This window comes from Dioscorea cayenensis, unplaced genomic scaffold (assembly GCF_009730915.1).
Source record: "Dioscorea cayenensis subsp. rotundata cultivar TDr96_F1 unplaced genomic scaffold, TDr96_F1_v2_PseudoChromosome.rev07_lg8_w22 25.fasta BLBR01001107.1, whole genome shotgun sequence".
NCBI classification, from domain to species: Eukaryota; Viridiplantae; Streptophyta; class Magnoliopsida; order Dioscoreales; family Dioscoreaceae; genus Dioscorea; species Dioscorea cayenensis.
In genome coordinates this window covers 1-24,020 of record NW_024087498.1, presented here as the reverse complement: position 1 = coordinate 24,020, position 24,020 = coordinate 1, and the positions used below count along the sequence as shown (strand labels likewise).

The 24,020-nt window shown below is 34.6% G+C and overlaps 1 pseudogene; it reads left to right on the top strand.

The window, feature by feature from the left end:
* The first annotated feature begins 5,112 nt into the window (after positions 1-5,112).
* Positions 5,113-23,605, top strand: LOC120255616 (annotated as a pseudogene).
* Positions 23,606-24,020: the final 415 nt, after the last annotated feature.

The following is a 24,020-nucleotide window of genomic DNA, read 5'->3' as shown; positions in this document are numbered from 1 at the left end:
AATCAGAGGCGGGCTAGAAAAATTTTTTTCAAGGGGGCAAAAATTTTTTTAAAGAAAGATAAAAAAATCTTTTTAGAGGACAAGTACTAAAAAAATAAATGAGGCAAATATTGATTTTTATAAATATTTTCCTAAAACTATAAAATAACATATATATATATATATATATATAGAGGACCCATCATCTAGGGACGTCCCTAGATTTCAAATCTAGGATGTCCATAATGACCCATCGGATGGTAATCGACTGCTCAGATCTTTTACTGAACAAGAGAAACCGCTGCTCTACAGATGTTATACAAGAATCATGAACAAGAAAAAGGTGTCAGACAGGTGTCTATATAGACAATCAACCATTGGATGATGATCCAACGGCTAAGATTTAAAACGTCCCTAGATTTCAAATCTAGGGACTTACCTAGATGATCTTTTTCCATATATATATATATACTAATTTTAAAAAATTAAGTTGTCAAACAATAAATTTTATTTTACAAAAAAAATTACTATATAACCAACTTATTAAATGCCAAAAACCTAAATAATAAAATTTTATAAATATGTTTGTTTAAAACTATAATATTTTTAGAATATACATATACTAATTTGTAAAATAACCAACTCATCAGACTTTTGCCCCCAAAAAAAACTAGATTAAAATATTATAGAGCCAAACAATAAAATTTCAGAATGATTTTTTTCTAAAAATTTGGGTTTTACATGATATTCATTAATTTGATATATATATATATATCTATATATATAAAATTTTTAAAAAAAAAACCAGGGGGCCATGCCCTTTTGTCCACCCGGCTTTTATCCTTGAAAATTTTAAAAGCCCACATTCTTAAGCGAGCCTATCTATTTTAAGCCCAATCTCGCAAAACCTTCAAACATATATTGTTTTCTATTAAAACTTAGATTTTTGTTTGATTTGAGTTGAGTTTTGAATTGTTAACTTTGTTGTGTGTGTATTTAATGTGAATTAAATTATTTTTTGTATAATTTAGTATTTGGATGAACTCGAAAGTAGCTTTTATGAATTTGGATAAATTTGGACATCCGGACAACCCAGTTTAAAAATAAACTTAGTTTGGGCATGTTAAGTTTGTCCGGATTTAAAACCGGGTCGTGTCCGGACACAAGTTTTTCTATTTATATTGGTAGTTATCCGAACCCGATTTTATCCGAACCCAAATTTTTGCCACCCCTACCCACCCCTAGTTGCGCCACTGTACACAATAAATAAATGCATAAATATATATCCATACAATGCATTACATAATATGATCTTTAAAATAATTTTAAATAAATTAATTTAATTGTTTTGTTGGACTTAAATGGCTCTATATCTAATTACCATTTATCAAACTTGACCAGATCCTAATCCAACGGCCAGCAGTTTACGCATCAAGCGCTGTGCCTCAAGATCGTACTTCTCATTCCATGGCATCACCGTAATTTTTTGGAAATTTGAGGGTAATTGCTTGAACTCCTATCTCTCCGCCTTCTTCTTCTCCTCTGCGCTTTGAATTCGATCCAAGGCCCACTCTCTCATATTTTGAAACCCTAGATCCATTTCCTATGCATTCAAGCTTCGATCTCGCTTGATGTCTGGTTTCTTATTGGATCTCAGTTACACCTCCATGATCAGGTTTCTCTCGTTCGTTGGGAGGGTCTTCTTCGTCGCCATTTTCATCCAATCGGCGTACACCGAGTGAGCTTTTCTCTGCTTTCTTGTTTCCTTTCATTGGCGTTGATGAGGATGTTAAATGGTAGGATTTGTATTTATTCTAATTTTTTTCCTTTTAATTTGTGTTCTTTTCTTCATTTCGATCGGGTTGTTTGTTTAAATTCTTGATCTTTTGATTATTTCATAGCTGTTATTTTGTTGACAATGTTCCTCAGATTCCTTTGGACCTTTTTCTTGCTATGAAATTGTAGTTATTTTGCTAGTATCGGTGCTACTTATTTACCTTGTTTTTTTATTTTTATAAACCCGAATTTTTGTCGTATGTAATGGAAATTCTTCCTTGATTGGCTCATGAGTACATATGCTTGAAATGCTGGCTATTATCCATCCAGGAGACCAGATTGGTGTATCCTTTTATATGAGGGTTTTTTTTAAATATTTTACAAAAATTACCAAAAATGTATGTTCTAGATTATTTACAAGAACACGCATTCAAGGGGAAAACAAGTTTTCCTATTTTCAAGTTTTCTATTTTTTTATTTAAAAAAATCTAGAAATTGTGAGAAGCTCTCCTGTTTTGTTTTTTAATTAAAAAAAAAGAAAATGGGAGAGTTTATCCCGTTTTCATTTTTTTATTTTTTAATAAAAAATTTGAAAATGGGAGATTCCTTTTTAAATAAAAATTCTTTAAAAAAAATTTCTTAACGGCTACATGGTCGCCATTAAGAAATTAATTATTATTTTCTAATATAATTAATTTCTTAACTCTATGAAATTAACTATATTAGAAAATAATAATTAAGTTTGTGGGATCGAAAATACGCGTCTGGTATCATAAAAAAGGCACCAGATGATATATCGAAGCACAAATATCATATTTGTTTTGTGGGTTCTTTCATTTCTAATAAAGGCAAGCATGTATTATTAATTACCCCAGATTAGTATCTTGGGAACCTCTGATTAAGGGCGAAGTTACAAGTGAAGGCAAGAAGATTTGCAAATCATAAATTCTGCTACTTTATTATTAAATATATATATATATATATATCTTTTATATATATATATATATATTATATCATTGTCGATGTTCGTAGCTTTAGCCACTTGGGCTGCATGCCTTATCATTGCTTTTGAAATTTTTTTTCTGCCATTTTAAAATAAATAAGTCATCACGGCTGTGCTTCTTATCACGCTGCATATTTGCTGGGCTTATTGTATGCGATATGCATCTTGTTTTCACTTTGAAATTTGTCATTGCCCTTGGAACATGAATTTTAATCGTTGACTAACCCGTGATCGAAAGAGATATTGTTCAAATACCAAACTTGATATCCATACTCATATTGTCTCTCTTATGGTGAGCTATAGATTTTTTTTTGAATTTATATATGTGCATGTATTTATCTCTTACGTAGTGGAACCCATATATATATATATATATATATTCTTATTGCATTCTCTTTCTTCTTTTTATTATATATATATATATATATATATATATATATATATATATATATATATATATATATATATATATATTTTTATCTCATGCACGTGGGTATGCTTTCTCATTCTTTTATTTTTTATTTTTATTATTATTTTTTTAATTTCATGCACATATGCTATGCATGCAATGCGCCTATATGTATAGTGATCCTGGCTTTGAGATGTGTGAGCATGCATGTATATATTCTTCTCGTTTTGAGAACTCCATGTGTATCCCTTGTGTAGTTGGACCATATAGGATGCATGTATACCATTGCATCATTTTCATTTCATTTGTTTTTTTTTATAATTTCATCATTTACTAATGTGGGCCAGGCTCTTTCTTCTTTTTATTATTATTATTTTTTTTAAGTGATTCACGTGAGTATGCATGACCGACTCTTTTTTTTTATTATTTTATTTTATTTTATTCTTTTATAAGTGATTTAAGTGAGTATGCATGCTCTTCTTAATATTCTATTTCCCCTCACAGTGGGCCCATGTGCTTCTCGTTTCTTCTAAAACTTTTTAATAATGTATTTTTTTATTTCATGCACGTATGCATGGTTCTTCACGTGCACAATTTTTTTAACAAATATTTCAAGAGGAGAGAAGAGAACGGCTAAGCTCTTATATTGCAAATCCCAGTACATGCCAATAAGGCTCCATCATGCTCACGAACTCAAATCTGATTTCAAGTTATTTTGAAACCGATAGTGGTAAGTGAAACTGATGTTAGTCATTCTCAGAAAAAAATAAAAAATTTATACCATAAGCCCATGCACATTCATGAAGATCAAAATTCTTTGCTATCAAAGGTTAGGAGAAATATTTTTTTTTTAAACACCTTCTTAAAGCTTAGAAACAACTCGGGTAAGCATATACATATAGATAGTTTCTTGCTGACGTTGGAGACGATCACCGATGAACCACTACATAACTGAGAACGTACAGTTCTGTCCTTTTCCACTGTTCTTGATCTTCAAAGGGACAGGCTCCTTCAAAAGGATAGGCTCCCACCCAATCCATCATCCTTTGTCCATGAAGCTCTAAAGTAGCTGACGATCTCCAAGAAGAAGCTCTGAGCTCAGAATTGTTCACCTTTTGAATTATATATAGCATATTATTCATATTGCATCCCTTCATTATCATAAAATTTTGATTTTTTTTCGAGCAGTAGGACTCATGAGACGAAGATCACTACTTCCATCTCACTATTCAACGCCTTTAGGATGATTCCCATCTCACTATTCAACGCCTTTAGTATGCCACCATTAGGCATTGTCTTCTTTGAATTCACATTCTTTACATCATTGTCAAGTTCATTGAAGATCCCTTTAGCGGCATCCCCGCGCCTAGTCAGTATCCCCTCGGCCTCAATGAGCTTCTCGTGCTCGACAGGGAGCATACTGCGGAGTTCCAACATCGCACCAGAGAGTGCCTCGTACATGCCGAGGATGTGGAAGATCTTCTCCGACAAGCGCCGGAGAATAACAATGGCGTCACCGAAGTTAAGAAGCTACATGTTGCATCCCTTGGCAACCTCGGCGAGGCGCTTATTGCAAAGAGTAGGAGACTCCGTGAAGATCACTGAGAGATCTCTGCAGCAGCAGCGATCATGGCAGCTTCAATGGCAAACCACAGCAGTAGCAACAATGACACCAACACCAATAGAGACAATGACACTGGCAGCGGTGACAATGACGATAGTGGCAGCAGTAAATGTCGACAGGCAGCAGCGACGAGCAGCAGCAGCGGCATGCTTGGCGGCATTATCTCAGCCATCAAGCATGCCTCGGCGATGAATAGCGGCAGCGGCATGCTTGGCGGCATTATCTCAGCCATCAAGCATGCCTCGGCGATGAATAGCGGCAGCGGCATGCTTGGCGGCATTATCTCAACCATCAAACATACCTCGGCGATGAATAGCGGCAATGGCGACGTGTAGCGGCAGCGGCATGCTTGGCGGCATTATCTCAGCCATTCAAGCATGCCGCGGTGATGAATAGCGGCAACGGCGGTGAGTGGCGGCAGCGGCGGCAACGGTGGCAACGAAATTTTTTTTATATGTATGTATATAAGAATACGGGGAGAGGAAGAGAGATATACACCTTCTCCTTCGTCTTCTTTCCTTCTTTCTTTTTTTTCTCACTTTTTTTCTAATTCCCCTCTCGTTCATCTGTGTCTTCTACCCTCTTAAAAAAAAAAAAACCTCCCTATTCTTATCCTAACATTTCTCTAAGAATCACCGAGAATCCCACGAATAAGATAGGATGGGATCAAATTTAAACTTAAATTAAATTATATATATATATATATAATAATTTCAAATTCGAAAATTTGAAACTTTAAATCTCTTTTGTCTTTCTTTTTAAATTTTCTTTTAATTTTTCCTTGGTTCGTTTTTAATTTGTTTAAATTTTTTAAAAATAATTTAATTTATTTTTTTATTATTTTTTTATTTTATTTTTATTTTATTTTTTTATTTTATTTTTTATTTTTTGCCGATTTCCCTTTTTTTTAATTCGCGTTATCCTCATCTCCAAAGAAAAAAAATCTAATTCCAATGGATAAAATCAAGAGAAGATAGGATTTAATTTCAAATTAAATTTAAAAAAAAATCAAATTTGCTCGGGATATGTGTTTGGGTGACTCGAGATTTGCACTTTCTTATGTTGCCTCGAGATCTATTCTCAAGCTATATAAAATTTAGGATTGCCTCGAGATGCGTCTTGGGGCTATCCAAAGATTTGAGATTGCCTTGAGATATATTCACAGGGGCAATCTTGTAAATTTTGCATTTATGCCTCGAGATATGTTCTCAAAGGCAATTTTGTAATTTGGTATTTTTGCCTTGAGATACGTTCTCAAGGGTAATTTTGCGATTTAAATGTTTTAGATCATCTCGAGATCTGTGCTCTCAGATGATCTTGCAATTTAAATATTTTAGATCGCCTCGAGATCTGTGCTCTAAACTGATCTTATGATTTGAATATTTAGATCACCTCGAGATTTGTGCTCTCGGCTGATCTTGTGATTTAAATATTTTAGATCACCTCGAGATCTGTGTTCTCAGTTGATCTTGTGATTTGGATATTTTAGATTGCCTCGAGATCTGTGCTCTTGGCTGATCTTATGATTTGAATAATTTACATCGCCTCGAGATCTATGCTTTCGGCTGATCTTCAGATTCTAAATTTTTTAAATTATCTCAAAAATGTCATCTGGACTTATCTTCAATATATCCAAATATAATGAAATTTATTTATTTTAACCATATGTTGTCTCAATTCGATTATGATTTGACTGTATGTAATTTTTAAAATTTTTATTCGATTTGAATCAGGACATGCAATTTTTTTACATAAACAAAGTTATAATTATTTTACGTTTTATTTTTAAAAAACTACAAATCTCGAAAATATTAGAAAATAAGATGGTCAACCTTGTTTTAGTAAAAAATTATTATGAAGTACTTAGTACAAAGTAAGACGGTCAAACATGCACCAATTAGTAATTAAGACTATTAAATCTATATGGGTTAGTAATTAGTACAAAGTAGGATAGTCAAACCTGCATCTGTCAGTATTTAGTATAAAGTAGGACGGTCAAAACTGCACTTATTAGTAATTAGCATAAAGTAGAACGGTCAAACCTGCATCATTGGTTAAACATGTACCAGTCAGTAATTAGTACAAAGTAGGTCGGTCAAACATGTGCCGATCAATAATTAAACAAAGTAGGATGGTCAAACTTGCACCGGTCAGTACTTAGCACAAATTAGGACAGTCAAAGCTGCACCGATTAATAATTAGTACAAAGTAGATTAGTCAAATCTGCACCGGATAGTAATTAGTACAAAGTAGGAAGGTCAAAGTTGAATGTGTCAGTACTTAGCATAAAGTAGGACCGTCAAACCTGCATCGGTCAGAAATTAGGACAAAGTAGGATGGTCAAACCTGCACTTGTAAGTAATTAGTATAAAGTAGGACGATCAAACATGTACCGGTCAATACTTAGTACAAAGTAGGACGGTCAAACCTACACCAGTCAGTAATTAGCACAAAATAGAATGGTCAAAACTGCACCAGTCAATAATTAGTACAAAGTAGGATGATCAAACCTACACCTATCAGTAAATCAAACGGTTAAACCTGCATTAATCATAAACAAAAATAGTCAAAATTCAAGCTCTTTATATAAACTAACATTATTAGCCCATTTTCACTCTTGCACACTATATACTCTTTTTCAATTTAGTCGCCCCTACATCTTCCTCTTATCTTCAACAATGGCAAAGACTTTACTTGTTTTGGTTTACTACAATGGTTCACTCACTGTAAGTGAAGACACAATTATATTTTCATCGGAGGATCAATCATATTCTTATGTCGAAGTCAACATCTCTTATAAAAACTTAAAGAGATCAATTGAAGAAAGCATTGAGACGACACACAACCAAGGAGTTTCACATATCATATACTGGCTCCAAATTTCTTCAGGATCCGGCAAAAATTGCTATCGGTCATTCAAATTACGTAATAACCGAGATGTTCGGATGATGTTCGACTGCCACAAAAAAATCCCAATATTGGCATTATTGAATTATACGTATAGTTTAGCGCTGTAACTTTTGAGGGTGCTTCTTCCGGACAACAAACCACTATATATGACCAAGTTAATAAACTTGAAAGGCTCTCGACGGAGTGGAGGGCACACGATGATCCACCACCCAATATTGATTTTACTAATTCACAACATCTAGAAGACGGAACGAGTTATTTTCATGATACTCATGAGACAGAATTCGGTCGGTATGGGCAATCTAGGGAGACTATGAGGATGACGACGGTAATAGCTTTGGGGAGGACACTAAAGCAAACATTGATGACATTTACTTAGAAGACCGCAATTTCGAAGACGTCCCTATGCTCGAATATAATTTCATGATGGCACCAATGGAGCCTCCAGCACATATGCGAACCCTTGACGTTGGCACATCTTCCAACGTGATTGTTGTTTCACCGCAAGTAAGGTGGAACATGATAAAATCTGGCTTTTCTTAAAAGGTCTATGATTTTAGCTGGAGGCAATACGATAGACACATGTCTACACCTTAGAACCATGCCAGGCTGTAAGAAGTTATAAATTAATCAATTTCATAGTAAATAACACAAATGGAAAAATTAAATAAGTTGACTTGAAGAAATATAAGACACGAAAAAAATTATAAATCCAAACATATATCATTGGAAAAATTAAATATGATTGCACACTAAACCATAAACATTGGTGTTATATTTATATAATACATCATCTATCTAACCTAATAATATAATTATTAAAATGATTAATAATTATGACATAATACTATTATTAATATAAACTAATTACTTAATACATTTATTAATAAAAAATTAACCTAATAATATACTGTGTTATTTATCTAAATAAAGATGCTTCGGCACTAATATAACAGTTATTAATACAATAATTAATTATGACATAATACAATTTTTCATAAAACCTATTGACATAATACAATTATTAATAAAAAATAAGCTTAAACATATAGAGGGTTATCAAATTAAACATGTTTTGTGGAGCTAATAAAACAATTATTAATATAAAATAATGACTTAATACAATTATTAATAAAAAAAATAACCTAATAATATACTAGGTTATCTAAATAAACATGCTTCGATGCTAATATAACAATTATTAATACAATAATTAATTATGACATAATAAAATTATTCATAAAAACTAATGACATAATAAAATTATTAATAAAAAAATTAGCTTAAAATAATAGTGGGTTATCTAATTAAACATGCTTGGGGCGCTAATAAGATAATTATTAATATGATTAATAATTATGACATAAATACAATTATTAATATAAACTAATGACTTTATACAATTTTTAATAAAAAAAATTAACCTAATAATATACTAGGTTATCTAAATAAACATTCTTCGGTCCTAATATAACAATTATTAATACAATAATTAATTATGACATAATAAAATTATTCATAAAAACTAATGACATAATAAAATTATTAATAAAAAAATTAGCTTAAAATAATAGTGGGTTATCTAATTAAACATGCTTGGGGCGCTAATAAGATAATTATTAATATGATTAATAATTATGACATAATACAATTATTAATATAAACTAATGACTTTATACAATTTTTAATAAAAAAAATTAACCTAATAATATACTAGGTTATCTAAATAAACATTCTTCGGTCCTAATATAACAATTATTAATACAATAACTAATTATGGCATAATAAAATTATTCATAAAATCTAATGTCATAATACAATTATTAATAAAAAAATTAGCCTAAAAATATAGTGGGTTATCTAATTAAACATGCTTGGGCTGCTAATAAGACAATTATTAATACAATTAATAATTATGACTTAATACAATTATTAATATAAACTAATGACTTAATACAATTATTAATAGAAAACAAACCTAATAATATACTAGGTTGTCTAAATAAATATATCTAAATAAACATGTTTCGACACTAATATAGAAATTATTAATACAATAATTAATTATGACATAATAAAATTATTCATAAAAACTAATGACATAATACAATTATTGATAAAAAAATTAGCCTAAAAATATAGGGGGTTATTTAATTAAACATGCTTGGGGCACTAATAAGACAATTATTAATACAATTGATAATTATGATATAATACAATTATTAATATAAAGTAATGACTTAATACAATTATTAATAAAAAATTAACCTAATAATATACTAGGAAACTATAAAACATACTTCGGCGCTAATATAACAATTACTAATAAAATAATTAATTATAATATAATACAATCATTCATAAAAACTAATGACGTAATACAATTATTAAGAAAAAATAGCCTAAAACTATAGTGAGTTATCTAATTAAACATGCTTGGGCCCTCGGGGTGCTAATAAGACAATTATTAATATAATTAATAATTATGACATAATACGATTATTAATAGAAACTAATGTCTTAAAACAATTATTAATAAATAATTAACCTAAAGATTATCTAAGTATAAAAAAAAAATATTTTTCCTGCAAAATGGATGAAATGTTATCACTCTGTAATCTTAAGAACGCTATAAAAAATTATTAACAGAAATCCCGTACACATGTAAGTATAAAACACCAGACAATTAGAAGTTGAAATAGGATTAGAAGGAAAGAAAATGATAATGGAGGCGAGATGGTATGAAGTGAGAAGTGGGGATTATCTAAGAAAAAATAATAATAATAAAAAAATCCAACGGTAAAAAAAGAATTTTATGGCCATTAGAAAGGTAGCACTGGCTAACGGTCTAATACGGATATTATATATATATATAATATTTTTTAAAAACAAAAAGTGGAATACGGGAGATTCTCTCCAGTTTTCCACTTTTTTAGTAAAAAAGTGAAAACAGGAGGGATGCTCCCGTTTTCCAATTTTTATTTCAATTTTTTTTAAAGAAAAGGGAAAAGCATATCTTGTTTTCCATAATTAATAAAAAAAGAGAAAACTAAAAAAAATTTCCGGTTTTTCCCCAAAATGCGCATTTTGGTAAATAATCCAGAACATGTGTATTTTGGTAATTTTTTTATTTTTTTACGATATGAAAAAAAAGCCTTTATATGTGTTTTTTTTCCTCTGATTAGCATGCTATAGGTTTACAAAGTAATAACGTACTCCCTCATATTTCTTTCTTGTGGTTCAGTTTCTCTTTGGTTATACTTCTACTATTCTCTAGTGGTTATTGAATCATTATTATTTTTCAATTTTTTCTATGATTGTACTTCCGCTGCTGGTAAATCGTATGTCTGTCTTGTTTCCATTATGTAATTTTTGTACCTCCTTTTTTTATAATATATGTGATTTATACATTTTTACCTTAAAAAAAAACATAGTTGGTTGCTAACCAGCATTGAAAATGGCAAATTTTGTAATATTGTATATTTGTTTGCACCACAAATTTTTTTTTTTTATCAAATAAATAACCTACTTATGCCATAGGCATATTGATCTTTATTTCTAAAACATAGAAATGTGGACAAGCCACTAGATTGAATTCTCATCCTTTGGCTTGCTTAAAAAATAAAATACTAATTCTCATTTATTATAGAGATGGTTGTACTAATAACTTGTACTAATCTTTATTTAATTGCATAACATCAGCAATTTAGGTGGCATTGTGTCAAGCTCAACCCACATGTACTTGAAAGAAAAAAAGACCAACGACCAAGTGATTTATCATTATCTGGGTTTTTATTAAAATTTTTTATAAATAATGATAATTCTGTTATAAACAAATATTTTAATGGATGCCTACTGTAGCAATATTACTGTAGAAAAATCACTGTAGCAAACAACTTCCTTTGTAGCGGTCGACGGGTAACTACCTGTAGCGATCGGCGAGTGCTGACTACTATTCCACCAACCGAGTGTATTTTTGGACCGTTGGATCAAATCGATCACGGCGTTCATTCAACTTTTTGTAACCCTATAAATACCCCCATTCATTTGTAAATTGGATATAGAGAAGAGAAAGAAAAGAGAGAAATAAAGAAGAGGGAAGAAGAAGAAGAAGAAGAAAAGGGTTTTTGGTAAATATTACGGGTCTCTATTCTTATTACTCTCTATATATTTATGATATATATTCTTAACACGTTATCGACGCAATTTTGCTCATATGATTTTAATTTTCTTTAGCTTATCTAATATATATGTTATATATGTGGAACCCATTTCTAACACTGAATGCAAGAAGGTTCGACAGGTAATATAATACTAGCAAACCATACATTTTATTTAATACATAATTTCAGTTTTTCTTAGAAGCATACATAAAAAACATACAGTACTAAAGCCATTGAGGCTAATATTGCCAGTACTTTTAAAATAAACAAGAAAAACAATAATATTATTATTACAATGAGGTTTTCCATCAAATCCAAATTAGCAAGCATCATCTTCTTCGCGGCGACCCTCCGATCCGCGATCGTTGACAAAAATCAGGGTAAAAACACCTCGGGCCCTTTTTCTCTTCTCAGTCAGCCCTTCTCTCTACTCCATGGCCCCTTCGAGTTTCTCCGTCGGCAACTCGGCCGGCTTTTCTCTGTCGGCAACTTGGCCGACTTTTCTCCGGCGGCCCCCTACTTTCTTCTCTCCCCTATAATTACTTCTTCTTTCCTTTTAACTTATAATCACTTTCAAACAAATTTTTAATTCCCAATCTTTGCAATAATTGCGGTATGAGCAATCTGTATACATGAGCATCTGAGTATACATGAATAGTATCGTACATGAACAGTCCTGTATATATGAACAGTATAAATGCTTTATATTTTATTCTGTACTATCTATTCTAATTACATGCTTTGTATTATTATTTTGAAGAGAAAATGGCAAATATTGCAAAAAGAGAATTTGAGGCCCTTCAAATCTCGGGGAGCAATTATATATCCTGGAGCCTCGATATCAAGCTCCATCTAAAAGCAAGAAACCTGAGTAAAACTATTGAGGGCTAATATGATGAGCCCGGTGACAATAAAGGCGAAGGCCTTAATATTTATAAAGGCGTCATATTGATGATGGCACGAAAAAAATGAATATTTGACCATTGAGGATCCACAGGGGATTGTGGTTATCCACGAAAGAGAGATTTGAACATCTCGAGAATGGTCTACTTGCCCAAAAGCACGCAATGATTGGTCGAGCCTCGGGGTTTCGAGATTTTAAAAGCGTGCGAGAATATAATTCGAGCTATTTAAAAATTGTTTTCGATGCTTCGTCTCCGTGGAGAAAGCGTGTGACGGAAGGAATGATGCTCGAGAAAACGTTTACAACATTTCACGTGCGAAATGTTATATTACAACTAACGATATAGAGAAAAAGAATTTTTACAAAAATTCTACGAATTAATTTCTTGTCTCCTTGTGGCGGAGCAAAACAATGAATTGTTGATGCGAAAATCATCGATCTCGACCATCCGGATCGGCACTGCTGCGAGAAATTAATTTTTGGGCAAAAGAAGATGGGCGTGGTCGCGATGCTTGGTTTTAAAAAAACCGCGGTGGACGAGGATATTATGGTGGTCGAGGACTACGCGGTCGTGGTGGGGGCAGAAATAATATCGGACCACGCGATAGCAAAATTAATGTACATCAACAAAAGCAACAAAGCCACAAGGGTGGGGTCAGAAACAAAAAGGGATACCTGCTATCGTTGTGGCCTGGAAGGTCATTGGTCCAGAATTTGCAGGACCCCTAAACATTTTGTCAATCTTTACCAAGAATCACTTAAAAATAAGAAAGGTAAAGATATTGAGACAAATTTTGCTGACAACCCCATAGTTGATCAAATAGAGAATAATTCTATAAATAATTTAAATGTAACTGAAAATACATATTTAGATATGTCAGATTTCCTTATAGACTAATATGTAATATGTCTTTATGTTTTATTAAATTATGTTTTTCTTCTGTTTTGTTAGAATATGGCTGATGATGAATGCATTATTGATTGCGGGACAACGCATACTATTTTGACAAGAAAAATATATTTTATATCCTTATCAATGAGAAAGGCATGTATAGCCACAATAGCGGGGTCATCGGGACACTGGTTGAAGGTTACGGAGAAAGCGGCGTTGATGTTGCCAAATGGGACGTCCTTGCGGATGAAAAAAATGCTCTCTATTCCCCTAAGTCTAGGAGGAACCTTTTTAAGCTTTTAAAGATATCGTCATAATGGATATCATTTAGAGGCGGTTGATAAGGAAGGAAAAAGAATATCTTTATATTACACAAGTTATTTCATGCCAAAAAGCGTGTACTTGAAAGCTTTCCTGTATATCCTCGGGGATTATATTTTACGCGTATTAAAGTGATGGAATCACATATGGTATTAACCGGGAAGGTTAATGACCCAGAGATATTTAAAAATATGGCATGAAAGACTTGGACATCAAGAGTGCTATTATGTTGCTTGGGATTATTACTAGTTCTCATGGACACCCTGTTTGAAGGATTATAAAAATACTAACACCTAATGAATATGCATGTTCGGCGTGCTCGATGGGAAAAGCTAATAACCGGACCTTCTATGACTAAGGTGTTGGTGAATCTCCTAAATTTTTTTAGAAAGAATACAAGGAGACATATGTGGACCCGATACATCCATCATGTGGACCATTTAGGTATTTTATGGTTTTTAATCGATGCATCGACTAGATGGTCCCATGTTTAACTACATCTACGAGGAATGTAACATTTGCAAGGTTATTGGCACAAATTATCGGGGCTTAAAAGCACAATTTCCAGATTATCCCATAAAGACAATTCGTCTTGATAATCTTTGGTGAATTTTCATCAAAAATCATTTTATGATTATTGTATGGCGGTTGGAATACATGTTGAGCGTCCAGTAGCTCATATACGTACCCAAAAATGGGTTGGCGAGTCATTAATTAAAAGACTCCAGATTATTGCCGATCGATGTTATTAAGGGACGAAAGCTACCTACAAGTGCGTGGGGGTCAGTGCTATTTTTGCATCTGCTGACTTTTAATCTGGATCCGACCCACTGCATGTAATACATATTCACCACACCAACTTGTTATGGGTAAAGAGCACGATATTTCATATATAAGAATATTTGGTTGTGCGGTGTATGTGCCAATACCACCACCAAATCGTACAAAAAATGGGTCCATAGCCTGAGACTTGGTATATATGTTGGTTATGATTCCCCTTGATTATACGATATTTAGAACCATTAACGAGGGGGATGTATTTCTTGCAAGATTTGCGAGTTGTCATTTTGATGAATCATGTCTTCCCTGCGTTAGGGGAGAAATGATTACTCAAAAATGAGCCAAAAAGATTGATTGGAATGCATCAAGATTACATACATATGATCCTCGCTCGATAAATGTGAACTTGAAGTTCAAAGGATCATTAAATTGCAAAATATTGCAAATGAAATACTGATGCATTCATCTGATACAAAAGCGGTAACCAAATCATATATACCAGTTTGCTGATGCTCACTGCGAGAATTGAGATTCCTAAGAATCCATTGAAAGAAAATCAAGTAGAAAATAAACCACGACAAAAAGCGTGGAAGACGATTGGTGCCAAAGATTCGACTCTAGAAAAAGGAAGCGAGAAAAAAATAAAGAGAAGGATCTCCCATGTGAAAAGGGGAGGAAATTATAAAACCCTCGAACAAGTTAATGAAAAGTCGATGGGGGATGATATTTACGAAAATGTTGAAAATTCAATTTGCTATGTAGATGATGGTCGAAAGATTGAATCGGCATGAGACAGAAATAAATGATATATTCATCTACTGATGTGGCTACTGAGATATAGAAATAAATACTAATGATGATCCGAGCCACGATCTATTGAAGAATGTCGACAAAAGAAATGATTGGCCAAAAATGGAAAAGAAAGCTATCCGGTGAGCTAAATTCCCTATCAAAAGCGTGAGGGTGTTTGGACCGATAGTGCCAACACCGAGAAGGGATAAAACCGATCGGTTATAAATGGGTGTTCGTTAGAAAAAAAGGAATGAAAAATAATCAAATTATGAGATACTAAAAGCAAGGCTCGGTTGCTCAAGGTTTTTCTCAAATGCACGGAATTGATTATGAAGAGACATATTCTCCTGTAATGGATGGAATTACTTTTTCGATTTTTTTAATTGCCATGGCGGCAAGTAATAAATTAGATATCGCGGTTGATGGATGTTGTCGCGACATATCTGTATGGATTACTTGAAAATGACATATATATGAAAATCCACGAAGGATATAGAAAAAAACAAACATTACAAATAATCATCATTTATACTCTATTAAATTACGAGAGATCTCTTTATGGGTTAAAAACAATGCAGACGGATGTGGTATAACCAGTCTCGATGAATATCTTATAAAAGAAGGGTACCAAAATGATAGTATATGTCCATGTGTGTTTATTAAAAAGTTATACTAACGGTTTTTGTTGTGATAGCGATATATGTGGATGATTTAAATCTTGTAGGTACTCCTCCTGAAATTGCAATTGCAGCATCATATCTGAGAAAAGAATTTGAAATGAAAGATTTGGGAAAGACCAAATTACATCTGGAGTATACAAATCGAGCATTTATCCTCGAGGGAATATTTGTGCATCAATCAACCTATCTGAGAAAAGGTCTTTGAAGAGATTCGATATGGAGAAGGCTTATCATCTGAAAGTGCATGATGGTGCGTCCAGAACTCTTGATGTTCGAGAAAGATCCATTTTCAGCCCACGGGAAGAAGGAGAGATCATTCTTGGTCCGGAAACTCCATATTTAAGTGCAATCGGTGCATTAATGTACCTTGCAAATAATACCGAGACCGAGATATAGCTTTTTGCGATAAATCTTCTAGCGAGATCGAGTTCTGCACGAGCGAAGACACCTGGAAAGGAGTAAAAAGATGTGCTACGGTATTTACGAGGAACTACAGATCTGGGTTTATTCTATCGACAAGAATCTTCATCCAACCTCACGGGGTTTTCTGCGATCTTTGGGTATCTGTCCGATCCTCACAAAGGGCGATCTCGGGGCCCTGGATACATGTTTTCTTACTGATGAGTACGAGCTATCTCATGGCGTTCCACAAAACAAACTCTTCAGACTACTTCATCAAATCATGCTTTGAAATTATAGCTCTTCATGAAGCAAGTCGTGAATGCCAATGGTTACGATCTATGATTGGGCATATCTGATCGTCCTGCAAATTACCATCGGTAACAACAAATGCTACAGTAATTTATGAAGACAACAATGCTTGTATTTCTCAAATACAAGGAGGTTATATTAAAGGTGACGAGCGAAACATATATCACCAAAATTTTTTTCTACACTCATGATCTCCGGAAAAGAAGGCGTTATAGAAGTTCAAAAGATTCAATCCAGTGAGAATCAAGCTGATCTATTCACAAAATCACTTCCTAAGTGCATTCACTGAAAGACTTATATACAAAAATCGGGATGAGAAGACTTAAGGATGTAAGTACTTCTGATATGAGTTAAAAGTTATTTATTTGAGGGGAGGCGTACTCTTTTTCCCTTCGCCAGAGTTTTTGTCCCAATGGGTTTTTCGAGGCAAGGTTTTTTTAATGAGGCGGTAACCCTCAAATGTGCCGAGGATAGTGTACTCTTTTTCCTTAGCTAGGTTTTTATCCCTTTCGGGTTTTTCCTAGCAAGGTTTTTAACGAGCATATCCTTTGGTCGTAGAGCATCGAGGGAGTGTTATAAACAAATATTTTTAATGGATGCCCTCTTGTAGCAATATTACTGTAGAAAAATCACTGTAGCAAACAACTTCACTGTAGCAGTCGACGGGTAACACTGTAGCGATCGGCCGATGCTTGTACTATTCCACCAACCAGGGGTATTTTTGGACCGTTGGATCAAATCGATCCGGCCGTTCATTCAACTTTTGTAACCCTATAAATACCCCCATTCATTTTGTAAATTGGATATAGAGAAGAGAAAGAAAAGAGAGAAATAAAGAAGAGGGAAGAAGAAGAAGAAGAAAAGGGTTTTTGGTAAATATTCTGGGTCTCTATTCTTATTACTCTCTATATATTTATGATATATATTCTTAACAAATTCGAATTTTGAGTGAAATTCCATTTTTGGGAGTGTGAGTAGAAGTTATGTGTAGATGATCCTAGCACCCATATGTGCATGGGCCCTACCCCGATTTGCTCTTCTAAGATTTGTTTGTGCTCCTACCTTTTAACAGTTTAGCCGCTAATCTTGACAAAAAAATACTTGGAAAATTAAAAGAAGATAAATAATGAATGTAATTTTGTTGAATGGAGTTTGTGAAGCATTAGAATTAAGAAAGTTCTTGGAAACTAGTTAGTGTCACTAATATTCTACTTATGGTTGGCATTTTAGCAGGTTTTCCTTTTTTTTCAAAAAAAAAATTATTTAATTTATTCTTCTTTAGTACACTTGGAAAACCTATTTTAGTGTTCTTCATGTGTGATTTACATCTCTGAAAAAGTACCTTTGTGTGGTATCCACTTAGGTAGTGTTTGGTTGAATGTAATTCTAAATGCAATGGATTTTTAGTTACAATGTAACTGGAAATACTTGGTTTTTAAAATACAGTGCAGTTAAATCTTGTGTTTGGTTGGATGTAACTAGAATTACTGTATTATAGGATTTTATGTTTGTTTGGAAGGATTTGTAAATCTGGAATTGGAAACACATATGTATAAGTGTATGTATATGTCTGCATATATGCAAATATGCACATATAGATATATACATATATGTATATGAGTATATATATTTCTGTATAAATATATGTATATGTGTTCATATATGCATATATATATACATATATGTATATATATGAGTATATATATCTATATAAGTATATATATCTATATATATGTGTATCTATGCATATATATATATATATACATACACTATATGTATATTTGTATATGTAAACATATTATGTATAGAATATATCTATAGAGTGTATATACATACATGTATATATGTATGTATAACCATATATATTGGTTTTGAATTCTCGGGATTTGGTTTTACAATCATTTTGACTGGGAAAAACAAAAATCCCCAATGATGGGATTTCAAAAACAAATGAAAAATGAAAATACCTTAAAACAAACAACTGAGTTTAAAAAGATTAGGGATTTGGAGTTACATCACTTGAAAACAAACAACACCTTAAAAGAATTAAAGAGAAGACAAGGATTTGGTCCCGTTGACATTGTGATATAATTGAAATTCTCGAGAAAAGTCCTTCTAGAGATTTAACTTTCAAATTTCTAGAGGTTTTTCCTATGTAAAATTGTAAACTTTTTGTTTATCCTTATTCTCTTTAATATGTTAAAAGCAATTATCTTGCTTCTTATGTCAAGTCTTGGGTTGATTTAACTAGAAGCACACGGACAACGAGTTTATGCAATTTGACTTCTGGATTCCTCCACGAAGATACTCGAGGGTTTCTTATTACTTTAAGCAACAAAAAACATGCTTATTTGTAGATTATCTTTGAAAGGCCATGTGAGTCTTTGTTAACTGTGCGGAATAATTCTAGAATTATGTTTTTCTGTGGAGGATGATGTAACTATATTCTTAATACTTGCTGTCAGGGCTTTTAAAACCTTACACTTTTCTTACAGTTAGAATCATTTTCTTTATTTGTGACTAACATGTTCTTGTAGGTTTGTTAATTGGGGAGTAGAAGGACACAGAGCGAGGCGAGTTCAGCCCAAGTTGGACAAATTACGACCAGATTGTCCCTCCTTCTTGGATATGCGAGTGCCACAAATTGAAGTGTGGGGGATTACGATTGCTTTTATTTCTCTTTTCTTACTTATTCCTATCATTTTTACGTATTTATTTTTACTGTCTTTCTAATTCCAAGGACCATAACAAAGTTTATTTCCTTTCCTAGATAAAAACATGTCCTTTGGTATTACAATAGCTCACGAGAGGACTTGGGGGGCCTTTTTGTTTTATCTCCGGTAGCTCACTGGAGCTTATCTTCGGTATGTATATTCTTTAGCCTTAGCATTTATGTGCCCTTTTAGATGAACCACGGATCATACTAGAACACATCAATCTCCTTGCAAGATCTACGGTCATTCGATCACCTTTTATTACTATTATTTATTTATTTCATACGGATGCTTTTATTTGGCATTTATCTCTCCTATGATCTATGATTTCTACAACTATCACATTGAGGGGCAGAATTTTTCAAGTTTTTTTGCAATGTTTACAGTGGTCAGTAATCTTTCCTTTTGAACAATGTGTCCTCCTTGTCATATTTGTTGAGGCTGAAGCATTGGAATGTCATTGTGTTATTCTTTGTAGAATTTGGCTCTCTTTGGTGCATTGCTCTTTTTCATAGGGATTGAATAACGAGAATGCAGAAAAAGACAACCAAGAAGAAAAGGGGCTCCCGGGTCAAAGAAAGCGCCCTGACTCGAAATCATGGTTAATCCCATAAACCACACTTCATATCATGAGTCTTTATTTTTTTATAGAGATATCAACCATTGTTTCACTTTTTAAAAACTTCAATTTTTGGTATTCTAGCCTACTTCCTTTATTTATTTCTTTGGGTTTGTTAGTTTCAATCCTAGTTGTTGGTTGAAAAGAAAAATAGCGGTATATATAAAAAATAAAAATATTTTTCCGAGTCTTTGTTTGAAGACCGTAAAATAGATAATTGGTGGTGGAAGTTCACTACTGACCCTAAGTGGGGAGCAAGGGATGTTATTTGCTTCAACTATGGTGGGGAGAGTTGGAACCTGTTCCCTCGTCTCAGGGGGAGGGTGTCTTTCTTCTGGAAGGGGGTGATGAATGCTCTTCCTGCACTCCTCTGTTGTTTTATAAGTGAAGTTTATCGAGGATGCGAAACTCTTTTTGGAAGGGACGGGTGGCTCAGATGGGAGGGCCCCGATGTTCATACAGCATAGTCTGTTTCTCAGTTTGTCCGCATCAAAATCGGCGTTCTATGAGTTAGAGCATATGTTAGATGCACAACCTTTTCTGCGAGGATGTTGGCGTTCGTCGCTGTCTCAAGGGATCGGCGTGAGGGCAAGTAGTATCGTGAGGGATCGACGATAAGAGGTGGTCACTAAATGGGAATGGGCAGTTCACGGTGAAATCTTTTTATAAATTCCTTAATGATGGGGGACTGCGCTATTATGTGGCAAAGTTCATTTGGAAAAGTAATTGCCCAAAGAAAATCAATATTTTCAATTGGATGGTTTGGAAGAATAAGGTGCTCTCTTTGGAAAATTTGGAAGTAAGAAGGTGCAACCATCTTCCGACTGCTACTTGCGTGATGTGCCATTCTAACTTAGAGTCGGTTGACCACCTTTTTCTTCATTGCTCTTTGGCCGGGGAGGTGTGGGGGTTCTTTTGTAGGTTACTTTCGGTGCCGGAACCTCCAACTTCTGTGCATCTCATTTGGTCGTCATGGAGATTCTCTGTGAGACCCGGGATGCCAGGGACTGTTGTGGATTTCTTGATTAAGGCTTTTGACTTGGAATATTTGGCTCCATAGAAATGATAGAATTTTTAATGCTAAAATTCTTCATGCTCACTGCATTATCATCAATATTAATCGCATGCTACTCTCGTGGTTTGATGCTCTTGCAGATTCTGCTAAGGAGAAACTTGATGACTCCATCTCCAAAGGTCAGCGAAGTCTCGAGTTCCTGGGATCGAGGAGTCAGTTGGTGGGTGGTGACCCATCTGCCGAGGAGGCACCAGATCTTGTCACGGGCTAGTCCCCCTGTTGCTTGTTGTATTCTGCGAGGAAGGGTGTTTCCTAGGGTGGTCGGTTGTTTTTGTTTTGCCCTTGTTCACGTCTTGTGGTGTGAGGAGTTTTGATGCGATTGCAGTGCATTCTGCTGTTTCTTCTTAATTAATTAGTGGTTTATCCACCTTTTTCAAAAATAAAAATAAAAATAGATCATTGAATGAGGTTAAATTTTTAGAAAAATCATTTTTATTTCTATCTTTTTTAATGTTTTTATTTTTTTAGTTTAAATGTATAACATATCATGCCCATACCTTACCGGAATTCTTTTGGGGGTTTGTTAATTGTTATGCCAACTCTTCCTTAGATTTTTCACATTCTTTTTATATTTATATAATGAACTTGTCTCATGACTCTCATCTGATCTAGAATGCATTCTGTCGGTGACAACTAATTTTTAACAAAATATAGATAAATTTTTGTGAAGGATATGCATAAATATAGAGTGAATTTTTAACACATTTAATCCTTATTATATGAGTTAAAAATTAAAATCATCTCTAAACAAAAAGGAAAAATATCTTATGTAATAAATCAAAACATTGTATCACTAATAATATATTTATCATAAATAAATAAAAATATTAAAAATATGTTTACAAAAATAAATTAATAAATAACACAAACACCAAAAATATCTCAAAAACAAAAATAAATATATATATATTTCTAATTATTTCCAAAAATAAAAAAATAAAAATCTATGGAGATAACAGGATAAAGGGTGAGCGGTCGTGAGCCCCCATGCTCTTCACTCCACCTCTCACTCTCCCCCTTCAGTAGCAGTAGCATCATCATCATCATCCATCCTCTCCTCCACCCCTACCTTCCACCTTCTTCTCCGTCGCTGCCGACCACCAACCCTCCTCCGTCCCATCTCCGCTTCCAAGCTCCCAAGTCCTCCACCCCCCAACTCCTCCCAGCCAAGCCTACCAACCTTTCCGCCCTCCTCCTTCCCCTCTTCCCCCAAGTTCCCGCTCCCTCACCCCCATCGAACGCCTCGACGTCCTCCGCGACGCGTCTCCGGACTCTGGCACGATTACGCCCCTCTCATCTCCTCCCTCCTCACCAGCGAGGGGCTTCACTCCACCCTTCATCGAGGAGATCACCGGCATCACCGGCGTCGAGGCAAAACCGACTCGCCGTCGCCGCCCAGATCCGCAACTCCCTCATCTCCTCCTCCTTCGATCCCGATCTCCTCCCCTTCTTTGATTCTCTAGGCGGCGCCGGGCTCCTCTACGAGCTCCGCTTCCTCAACACCACCCAGCGCTCCGCCACCGCCCGCCACATCGCAATCCAATCGTTTTGACGCTAAGTCCGCCCAAAGAACTCGCCCGCGCCGTCAAGAGATTTCCCCGCCGAACCGGCGACGATGGTTGGACCTCCTTCTCCGCGGATAGCCCCAGCGATTGCCTCGCTTACGCCGACGATTGGGCTTGGAGGCGCTCGCGACGCCGGATCGGATCGCGGCGCTGGAAGGCGTTGGATTTAGCGGAGACGAGGTCGGCCAAGGCGCTGATCAAGAAGGAGATCGAGAGAGGCCTCAAGGGGCGACGGCGCCAGCGATGGCGACGATGAGGGAGGAGACAAGTTGAGAGTCCTGTGGTGAGGTTGAGGTACGGGGAAGTAGCGGAGACGTCATCGGTGGCGTTGTTCCCGGTGGTGAGAGAGATGGACGGTGCGGAAGGGGTGGAGGCGGCGCCGGCGTGGTGTAAGGCGGAGGGAGAGATGGGAGTGGTGGCAGCGGAGAAAGGGTGGGGAGATGGGTGGTTTTGCCGGGGTGAGGGGCCGGTAGGGTGGCGCGTGGAGAGTGGTGTGGCGGTGGAGTTTGGGAATGCGAAGGTGTTGCCGTGGAAGAAGGGAGGTATGAGAAGGGAGACGGTGGTGGTGGTGGTGGACCGGCGGCGGCGAGCAGGTGGAGACAGCCCAGGAGGCGTTGTACTTGGTGGCAGGAGAGAGATGAGAAGAAGGACAAGGGAAGGTTGGGGAGTGAAGAGAGTAGGGAGTTGATAGAAAAGGAATTGAGGGTAGTTTGGGAAATGTGGTTATGGTTGTCATGCCACCAAAAGAGGAAAGATGATCAATTGAGGGATGAAGATTGGGATTGAGTCTGGTTTTTCCCTAATTGTATATTTAAGAATAAAAATAGAGATGAGTAGTGATTTTTTTTTGTTTTGGGTTTTCTTCTCTATTATATATATATATATATAATTTTGTGATAATAAACCAATAATCCTTTTGAAATTTGGTTAGTCACATTTCTAATTTTTCAGTACTCATGAGAAAAATTTTTATTTTTACAATGTATCTTTTAAATTTTTGTCATAAAAAGCAATTGGTGCTAAAAGAAATGACTCAGCTTTTTACACATAATTTTTAAATAAAAAGATTAAATATTAAAAAGTCAAATATTAAACATATTACA